Consider the following 10,844-nt stretch of genomic DNA (forward strand, 5'->3'; position numbering starts at 1 on the left):
TACAATTAAAAAAGCAATAAGCCAGGTTACAGTAATTTTACAATGGGTAAGGAAGTCTACGAACACCCCTTACCCATGGCAAAATAACTACAGTGTAATTGTAACCGGCGCACACACACACACAAGATGAGACAGTCACAATGTAAAGTCAAAACTGCGTTTATTTGCAGGCAAACAAATGTACAGCACGGAAAATCCAGAGGGGAGAATGGTCAGGGTAGCGTAGGGTCAAAAGCCGGGGAATCAAGATACAAACAAGGGGCAAATCCGGGAGAGAGAGTGGTCAACGATAGCGGGGGTCGAAGTGGGGAAAACAGTTAACAACTATGGACAAGACGGGATAAGCGGTAGCGAAAGGCAGGGGAACGAGAGGAAATAGGGGCTGGCAAGCTAAGAGGAGGGTCAAAACTAGACGAGACTAGCGGGGGCAAAACTAGACGAGACTAGCGGGGCAACGATATGGGGAACTAAATATACAATAACCAACACCCGTGAAACGGAAGTGCTGGGTATTTATAGGGAAGGTGCAGGTGTGAACAATGAAGGTGACGAGATGAGTGCAGGTGAATCTAATGTGTGGGGGATAGGAAGCGCGTGAGTGCAAGTGGTCATAATGTTCAGGCTGGTGCACGTGAGAAGCGAGCATGAGTCAGAGGGGAGAGAGTTTACGAGCGAGAGCTCGTAATAGCAAAACCAGGCGTGGAAGCCCGAGGGAGGAAAAAGAGCGTACGAGCTCAAGGGGCGGAGCGAGGGAGCGGGAAGCGAGCACGCCGCGGACTGCATGTGTGGCGCTCGCGGAAGTGGAGATGGGGCAGAGGAGCGGGGTTCGTGACAGTACTCCCCTCTGAATAGGACGGCTCCTGACGGCCGCTTCGGCTGCGAGGAGCGCGAGGGAACAGAACGAGCGTGTGAGCTCGAGGGGACAGAACGAGCGTGTGAGCTCGAGGGGACAGAACGAGCGTGTGAGCTCGCTGGGGGACAGAACGAGCGTAGTGAGCTCGCAGGGGCAGAAGGCACAAAAGGGAAATGAAACAGTCCATGGGGGTCAATGGGCAGTTCAAGGCAAGGTCAGGGGGAACATAGTGGACAGGTGTGTGGTCGGGAGGTCTAGGGGGCAGCCATAGGGCAGAGACTGGGTCAGGAGGTCTGGAAGGCGACTGGAGGACAGGGACTGGGTCCGGGGGTCTGGAAGGTGACCACCGGACAGGAATAGGGTCCGGAGGCCAGGGAAGAGGCCACTGGACAGGTAGAGGGTCAGGAAGTCCGGGCTGAGCCGTGAAAGGCGGAGTCGTCAGAGGCGGCACCGTAGTTGGCTCTGGAGGTGGGGTCCTGGAAGGCTCCGGAGGTGGAGCCAAGGGGGGCTTTAGGGGCGAAGGCCTGGAAGGCTCTGGAGGCGGAGCCGAAGGAGGCTTTAGGGGCGAAGGCCTGGAAGGCTCTGGAGGTGGAGCCAAGGGGGGCTTTAGGGGCGAAGGCCTGGAAGGCTCAGGAAGTGGAGCCCATGGAGGTGGCGCCGTAGGAGGCTCCAGAGATGAAGCCCTGGAAGGCTCTGGAGGCAGAGCCGAGGGAGGTGACGCCGTGGGAGGTGGCGCCGTAGGAGGCTCCAGGAGTGAAGCCCTGGTAGGCTCTGAAGGCAGAGCCGGGGGAGGTGGCGCCGTAGGAGGCGGAGCCGCAGGAGGCTCCAGAGGCGAATCTCTAGAGGGCTCTGGAGTCTTAGGGAGCAGAGCCATGAGAGGCTCGGGAGGTGGAGCCGTAGGAGGCTCTGGTGGTGGAGCCGTAGGAGGCTCTGGTGGTGGAGCCATGGAAGGCTCGAGAGGCAGAGCCCTAGGAAGCTCTGGAGTCTTTGGGAGCAGAGCCATGAGAGGCTCGGGAGGTGGAGCCGTAGGAGGCTCTGGAGGGGGAGCCGTAGGAGGCTCGGGAGGCAGAGCCATAGGAGCCTCTAGTGGCCGAGCCCTGGGAGGCTCGGGAGGTGGAGCCGTAGGAGGCTCTGGAGGGGGAGCCGTAGGAGGCTCGGGAGGCAGAGCCATAGGAGCCTCTAGTGGCCGAGCCCTGGGAGGCTCGAGAGGCTTGAGGGGGGGAGCCTTGAAAGACTTGAGAGACGAAGCCCTGAGAGGCTTGAGAGGAGGAGGAGCCCTGAAAGACTCGAGAGGGGGAGCCCTGAGAGGCTTGAGAGGGGAGGAGCCCTGAGAGACTCGAGGGGCGGAGCCCTGAGAGGCGGAGGAGCCCTGAGAGACTCGAGAGGCGAGCCGTGAGAGGCTTGAGGGGTGGAGCCATGAAAGACTCGAGAGGGGACGCCCTGAGAGGCGGAGGAGCCCTGAGAGACTCGAGAGGCGAAGCCGTGAGAGGCTTGAGGGGTGGAGCCATGAAAGACTCGAGGGATGGAGCCCTGAAAGACTCGAGAGGCGAAGCCGTGAGAGGCTTGAGGGGTGGAGCCATGAAAGACTCGAGGGATGGAGCCCTGAGAGACTCGAGAGGCGAAGCCGTGAGAGGCTTGAGGGGTGGAGCCATGAAAGACTCGAGGGATGGAGCCCTGAGAGACTCGAGAGGCGAAGCCGTGAGAGGCTTGAGGGGTGGAGCCCTGAAAGACTCGAGGGACGGAGCCCTGAGAGACTCGAGAGGCGAAGCCGTGAGAGGCTCGAGAGGCGAAGCCGTGAGAGGCTTGAGGGGTGGAGCCATGAAAGACTCGAGGGATGGAGCCTTGAGAGACTCGAGAGGCGAAGCCGTGAGAGGCTTGAAGGGTGGAGCCCTGAGGGACTGAGGGACTTGAGGGGTAGAGCTCCGGGAGGCTCGTGAGGAGGAGCCCTAGGAGGCTCGTGAGGGGTCCTTGGAGACTCGTGAGGCGGAGCCCGGGAGGGCTCAGAGGGGCGAGCAGAACCCGACAGAGCCGTGGGAGACTCTGAGGGCGGAGCAGAACCCGGCAGAGCCGTGGGAGACTCTGAGGGCGGCGCAGAACCCGGCAGAGCCGTGGGAGACTCTGAGGGCGGAGCCTCTGCGGTCTTGATCACAAGACGAGACTGGGGAGAAGGGGCCCTCTTCCTTCTCCTACGTCTTCGGCCAACAGGGTACGTGGCCATGGGGACGGTCGAGGCTACAGGCGCTGGCTCTGGGGCGGTCGAGGCTACAGGCGCTGGCTCGCTGACCGTGGCAGACATGGGCGCTGGCTCGCCGGCCGTGGCGGGCATGGGCGCTGGCTCGTTGGCCGTGGCGGGCATGGGCGCTGGCTCGTTGGCCGTGGCGGGCATGGGCGCTGGCTCGTTGGCCGTGGCGGGCATGGGCGCTGGCTCGTTGGCCGTGGCGGGCATGGGCGCTGGCTCGTTGGCCGTGGGCGCTGGCTCGTTGGCCGTGGGCGGCATGGGCGTTGACTTGCTGGCCGTGCCAGGCTTCGAGGCTGGGGCCGTGACAGGCCTCGGGATTGGGGCCGTGTCCGGCTTCGGGACTGGGGCCGTGTAAGGCTTCAAGACGGGGGCCGTGTAAGGCTTCAAGACGGGGGCCGTGTAAGGCTTCAAGACGGGGGCCGTGGCGTGGAGCGCCGGTTCAGTATCTGCCTCCCCCACATAAACGAGGAACCAGAGTAGAGTAGGGCGAGGTCAATAAACTGAACCAGGTTAAGGGAGCAGCGACCACCAGGCAATAATGATGAGGTTGGCTCATTCAGTCCACATTGAAAAATGGTCTTCAGAGCCACCTCATTAAAATTCACCTGGTACGCCAGGAAACAAAAATCCATAATATAAGCCTCCACGGTTTGGCTCCCCTGACGCAAACCCACGAGTTGGGCCGCTGGGTCCATAATGGCGAGGGCGGGGTTATGGGTTACACAACCGCTGCCTTGCTCGGAAAACTCTAGGTAAGCGCCCGAAGAGTGCACGGCGCTCAGAAATGCACTGGAGGCATAAACGGGCTCAGGGGCAGACACAGGTGAAACAGTGTGACATAAATCAGACAACGCACATACCTGCTGCCCCTGGGCCGTGAGCGCTTGGTCCTGCCTCCAAACTGTAGCTCCTTGCGCCGAATGTGACGTGCCTCTCCGCTCTAGTGAGCTGCGCGAAACATCCGCGTGACGCATTGTGACTGTCTACGGTGAGGTTGGTTATTCTGTAACCGGCGCACACACACACAAGATGAGACAGTCACAATGTAAAGTCAAAACTGCGTTTATTTGCAGGCAAACAAATGTACAGCACGGAAAATCCAGAGGGGAGAATGGTCAGGGTAGCGTAGGGTCAAAAGCCGGGGAATCAAGATACAAACAAGGGGCAAATCCGGGAGAGAGTGGTCAACGATAGCGGGGGGGGGTCGAAGTGGGGAAAACAGTTAACAACTATGGACAAGACGGGATAAGCGGTAGCGAAAGGCAGGGGAACGAGAGGAAATAGGGGGCTGGCAAGCTAAGAGGAGGGTCAAAACTAGACGAGACTAGCCCGAAGAGTGCACGGCGCTCAGAAATGCACTGGAGGCATAAACGGGCTCAGGGGCAGACACAGGTGAAACAGTGTGACATAAATCAGACAACGCACATACCTGCTGCCCCTGGGCCGTGAGCGCTTGGTCCTGCCTCCAAACTGTAGCTCCTTGCGCCGAATGTGACGTGGCAAAACTAGACGAGACTAGCGGGGCAACGATATGGGGAACTAAATATACAATAACCAACACCCGTGAAACGGAAGTGCTGGGTATTTATAGGGGAAGATGCAGGTGTGAACAATGAAGGTGACGAGATGAGTGCAGGTGAATCTAATGTGTGGGGGATAGGAAGCGCGTGAGTGCAAGTGGTCATAATGTTCAGGCTGGTGCACGTGAGAAGCGAGCATGAGTCAGAGGGGGGAGAGAGTTTACGAGCGAGAGCTCGTAATAGCAAAACCAGGCGTGGAAGCCCGAGGGAGGAAAAAGAGCGTACGAGCTCAAGGGGGCGGAGCGAGGGAGCGGGAAGCGAGCACGCTCGCGGAAGTGGAGATGGGGCAGAGGAGCGGGGTTCGTGACAGTAATGCTTTTGGCTTATTGCTTTATTATAAACAAATCAGATTACTAAACTATTTTTGAGGATCAGTAATCTATCTTCAAATCTTTTTCATGTCCATTTTCTGCAGAACACACAGTGATGTGTGTGCAAGTGTGTGTGAGTGAGTGAAGAGAGTGTTTTGCCTGTTTGTTCTTCTGTCTGTGTGTGTGTGAGAGGGTGGTTGTATGTTGTCTACTGAATAAACAATTTACTGCAGTTCAGTTTAAAAGTTGTTTTAAATCAACAAAAACAGAACAGCACTTATTTCCCTCTGTCCTGTTCTTTCTGATGTGTGTGTTAACAATGTGTGTGTGTGTGTGTGTGTGTGTGTGTGTGTGTGTGTGTGTGTGTGTGTGTGTGTGTGTGTGTTTGTGTGTATGTGTCCGTGTTTGTGTTCAGGTGGACTGTATAATTTATGAGGGCTGTATTGTTACACACTGGTAATGATGAGGGTGTTATGCTATAAATGTGGTTTATGAGAACACCTCAAGTGTCCTCATAAATCAAATGGCTTAAAATAAACATAGTTTTTTTGTTTTTAAATATAAAATTGCCAAAAGGTTTCTGTGAGAGTTAGGTTTAGGAGTAGGGTTAGGGGATAGTATAAATAGTTTGTACAGCATAAAAATCAAAATGTCTATGGAGAGTCCTCATAAACCATATAAAGCATGTTTGTGTTAACTCCTGAGAGAGTGTGCATTAGAGAAAGTGATAATTTGCTGAGTATGCTTCTGTACTTCTCTGTAAGGATTCTTATTCAGTGGCTGACCTATTTGAGACAGCTGGAGCCTACTGCATAAGGCTGCCTACTTGTGTTTAGATCAGCTGCTGGACTACACTCACCTTTTGAGGTGAATAGCACGATATCACATTTCAAATCCAGGGTTTATTGGCCAATGCTAACAGTTGAATTATTTCTTGCATGTTTCTTTTAAAAAGGAGGAATATTTTACCTATGTCTTTTATAAATTCTTGAATAATAATTTACAATGCTAGAAGAGATAATAGAAGGTTTCAAGGGTAGACGTGCTGTTTCTAATCCAGCCGGTAAGGTTGCAGAAAGCATTATAAGTTTGAAAGTCTTTAATGCCAAACCCTGGTTATTAAAGAGGTTTGTTTCAACATCAGCACACTGGCTTCACAGCCCTTCTGGATGTGCTACAGGCTTAACATGCGTGACATTTGCAGGTTTCATGTCAGGCGTGATGCGCTCCTGATTAGAGGGAGGGCAGGCTAGATTCAGTAGTGTCTTTCTGTCATTGCTATTCTGCACACAGATTTTCTAAGATACAGAGATCTGCACCAAGAGGAAGAGAGTTGTATAGCCAAGAGCTCTTTCAAAAATGTTCATTTTGACAACTCTATTTCATCTAAATGAGCAGCTATTTTCCTTCATTTCACTTGGATATGAGTTGGGTTCTCCTCAGCAGGGGCTTATTGTTTCCTGTTATTTCTTTTGTCATGCTGTGCTGTACTCTTCTGTACACTAGTAGTATTCTGAGATTGTCAAACTACAGGAGGGCAGAGAGAAATACAGCTCCATCTAATGTTGTAAAGGGGTCAGCACATGCTAACTATATCATCGCTAGCAATAAATTACCATTAGTAGTGCCTAACCTAATTATAAATCTCCAGTGTGTAACTCCTGCCACACCATTCATGCTTCGGACATTATGTGCAAGTACTTTTTTAAGCAATATGACTAAGGTTTTTGCCTGGCAGATAATAAAAATGTGAAATCAAAGGGGAGACACAAGACATATTTAGGGACCAGAATGGCATAGAGACCAGCAATGGCCTACAGCATAGTAATGTCTAGCCTACTTTTTCATACCAGAGCAATAATAATAATAATAATAAAATAGAAAAGTACAGAATAAAGGTCAAAATACAGTAAAAACAATATACAAAAAGTCACAGAGTCACTGGAGTGATGTCCATCTATTCAGACTATCTTTCATTTTAACCCAAAACTCATCCCAGATGGATATACCCTCCTCATTTACACTATTTACTCTTCTGAGCAGACATTTATATGATGCAATATCCTCCATTGTACTGGCCCATTCTTTCAGTTCTGGGGCTTTAGTAGTAATTGAGTGGAAGGCCAGAGAGGCCTGTTGGCTGCATTGGCACTTGCAAGGTAAACAATATTCTGTGTGCTTACATAACCTCTCTTGATAGGAAATGCAAACATTTCATCATTTGCATCATCTCCTGTTCACTACAGTACTTTGTGGTTAATACTCATTATATTCAGTGGCTCAGAGTTACAGAGTAAGTATTGCTGTCTTTAAAAACCTAGTGAGCTACCTAGCTGTCTACTGCCTACATAGGCAACATCCTAACTGAATGTAACCTCATAAGTGATGTATTTAGCTACAAAGTTCGTCATACAAATCACACTCCTGAGACTTAAAGGAGTATTCTGGTTTCAATGCAAGTTAAGCTCAATGGACTGCATTTATGGCATAATATTGATTACCCCCCAAATATTTTGAATTGTCTCTCCTTTTCTTTAAAAAAAAAAAAAAAAAGCACAAATCTAGGTAACAGATAGACACTTACAATAGAAGTGAATGGGGCCCATTTTTGAATGTTAAAATACTGTTTCAAAAGTATAGCCTCAAGACATAAACACTATGTGACATATGTGTGTTAACATGAGGTTAGTGATGTCGACAAACCCTAAAATGACTGTAAAAAATATGTTTTAGACAACTTAGCTCGAATAATACATGAGTTTTAACAGAAGAATTAATGTAAGTGCTTTTATAAAATTATAAACTGCCATTAAACCCTTCAAAAAATGTGCCCCATTCACTTTCATTGTAAGTGCCTCACTGTAATCTTTTTTAAAGAAAAGGAGGTACAAGTCAAATTTATTTGTTATGGTAATCAACATTATGCCTCAAATGCTATCGATTGAGCTTAACTTGTATTGAACCTGGAATATTCCTTTTAACACTCAATTAATAGGCTTTAGCATTACCATGTTGCTAAGTTAACTCGGATTGGATAATTTGATGTTTATGACTGTTTTCTTGGTATTGAATACATTCATTTTAGAATTGGCATTTCTCTGAAACATGTTGGATGTATTTTTTCACTGTGCCTTAAAATGTTGCCTTGTTGGCAGCTCACATTTTATGTTTTCCAGAGTAATAAACTTCTGTGTTTGATGGAAAACAATATTTTGCATGAGAACCGTGGGCAACTTGTAGTACTTCATAAGGTCATACCGTATGCTTCTAACCAAAATGTTATCATTACCACCCCCCACCCATGAGTTCATGAGTTAAATTATATGTCTAGAACTCACAGCCATCAATATTGTTGCATGTAAGGTCTTTTATCTCCCCTTTAATATTTATAGGATCCTTGGGAAGACAGTAGTCTGCCATCCAATTGTCTTTGATCTTTGTGACTTTTACTTGTCCCAGGATGTCATGCTTTGATTGATGATATCAAGGTTGGGAGTTGGGTGATTTCACACCTTGCTGGTCCCTCATATAAAACAAGAAAAGGTTTCACTTTTTGTTTCACACTTTGTTTTCTGTATTAAGAAAGAAAAAAAATTAGGTCAGAAAATTGATTTTAGACAGAATTTCAATACAAAGCAATGCAGTTATTAACATTGTACAGTATTTGTGATTTTGTTTACATGTATGTTTTACAGAATGCCTTGCAGTTTATTAAATAGTGCTGGAAGATTCTCTTACTGGCCCTTATCAGAGAGTGAACATTAAGTAAGAGTAAACATGTTTATTATCAACCAGAACTTGATTGTTGTTTACTAGAATTCTAGTAATGTCATCTCTTGTTTGCTAGGGGGAGCCGCTTCAACACAATTCTGAACATGCTGGCATCTTTCAAGAAGTTAAACATTGGAGGAGCTAAAGTATATGTCAATATACTTTAGGTGTGCTGCTGTTTATGAGAATTAGATTATTTTATATGGAATGCATCCTTTTTTCACTCAATACAATAACATTTATTATTGCATAATAATTATGTGTGTATGCCTATTTATTCCCTTTGGTCTGTTCATTAATTATTCTTTGCGAATAGACACTGATATCAAGTGCTGTGGTAGAGCGAACAACTGGGTTTTCTATGTGTCAATGAAGCTGAGTAAGAGTTTTTTTTTCTAATCAATGGTATATTTTTTCAACACCTTTCATGCTAAATGTGAATCACTTGAGAGAGGCATTACAAATACTCAATTCTTTCTAATGCATGACTTGTAATGCTTATTTTTTCATTTCATTTTGTAATTTTAATTTCCTAAATGCTGTTTTTTAGGACTGTGTCTAGGATCCCAGAGTTTAAGAGCTTTGAGGAGCTGGAGATTCCCAAGCACTCAAAGGTGAAGCATCAGACCAGCACACCAAATGCCTCTGACCAGGAACAGCAGCCCGATATCAACATCGATGAATGGTTCCAAAAATCCACATATGAGATTTTACAGAAATTCAATGTGAGCTTAACAAACCTGCAAGTTTATATTTACATATACTCATTTGGCTGACATGTTTATTCAATTTAACTTTCAATGCACTTGAGGTATACATTTTGTCAGTTTGTGTGTTTCCTGGGATTCAAACCAAATACCTTGTCATTGTTAGTGACTTATATGACGTATACTCTATATAATTCTATGTGTGTGTGTTTTTATTTTTATTTTTATCAGGACTGTGACTGTCTGGCCTGTAAAGCCCAGCTGGCCAGTGTTCTCTTGAAAAAAAATAGGCCCTAACTTTTTCAACAGAAACGATATGGATGAATGAAACTGGAATGAAGAGTGACATTGTAAAGCATATTTATCTGACATTTTTTGTATAAGAATTTGTTAAATTACACAGTAATATGATTGAAAACTGTGCAGAATGTGAATCACAATCGAGGCAAATGATCATCACTGTCAAACTCTAACTATGTTGCTGTGAGCTCTTTATTTACTATCACATTTACTAAGACCTGAAATAATAAATAAAATAATTAATGTCAAGTTATTAGCTTTAATTTTCCTTCGAGCAAATGTAGGTGTCCTTGCTGATGTTATACATGATCATTTGGGAATGAGGAATGAAACCATTGCATGATATTCTCGAGATTAATTAAAATATATATTTTTTTTAAAAGAAAGAAAAAACACTGTGTATCCTCTTTAGTTACTTCTTGTCACTATTAATATGGCCCAGCAACAAGGATAATTTCTGTAAAATTCCTATTAAAACTGCTCAAACACACATTACTCCCATAGACTCTCCTTGGAAAAAAGCAAGCGCTTGTCAAAGCAATGGCACACAGTAACAATTGCTAAAACTGGATTGGTCAGAAATGCTAGTAAGGCAGGGATTAGCGAAGGATCAATTTGATAGTTCAATAGTTACATGAAGGGAATGCTTAATAATGAGACGTGTTTCAAATCATGAAAGTATTTTTTTTTATCTCTATCTCTCTCTCTCTCACACACACACACACACACACACACATGCACAAGTATGTGATCAATTGCTTAGCTCTTATTGGTTCTTCATTAGATGGACATTGTAGCAGCAGTCAGACTGCAGGACCACAACCCAAAATTTCTGAAACTGTCAGAACTTTGACAGTTACATTGAAAATGCAATCAATCGGCCTTCAGTGAGCATGTCACACTTAGCATGCAAGGACTCTCGATTTTGGCCTATGACAAAATAAATCATTTGTGATCCCCGAAACCATCACAAACTGCAATATCATGTCTAAAATCATACAGTTTGCCAGGCTTAAGGCTAGTGCTTTATGCCTGGTGAAACTGTGTGGTTTTTAATGCCACAGGACACCTCACTCCACGGCT

General features: G+C 46.9%; 1 long non-coding RNA gene across 5 annotated transcripts; it reads left to right on the forward strand.

Annotated features, from left to right (window-relative positions):
- Positions 1-789: 789 nt before the first annotated feature.
- Positions 790-10,378, forward strand: LOC127636630 (uncharacterized). 5 transcript variants are annotated; one of them, XR_007969630.1, is made up of 7 exons: positions 790-824; positions 5,748-5,850; positions 8,679-8,748; positions 8,831-8,921; positions 9,071-9,133; positions 9,305-9,479; positions 9,693-10,378. It is a non-coding gene; the product is annotated as an uncharacterized LOC127636630 (long non-coding RNA). The 5 variants fall into 5 exon arrangements; XR_007969626.1 differs by lacking the exon at positions 790-824 and adding an exon at positions 4,937-4,971; XR_007969635.1 differs by lacking the exon at positions 5,748-5,850 and having other exon boundaries at positions 791-824; positions 9,693-10,377.
- Positions 10,379-10,844: the final 466 nt, after the last annotated feature.

The sequence above is a fragment of the Xyrauchen texanus genome, chromosome 1 (assembly GCF_025860055.1).
Source record: "Xyrauchen texanus isolate HMW12.3.18 chromosome 1, RBS_HiC_50CHRs, whole genome shotgun sequence".
NCBI lineage: Eukaryota > Metazoa > Chordata > Actinopteri > Cypriniformes > Catostomidae > Xyrauchen > Xyrauchen texanus.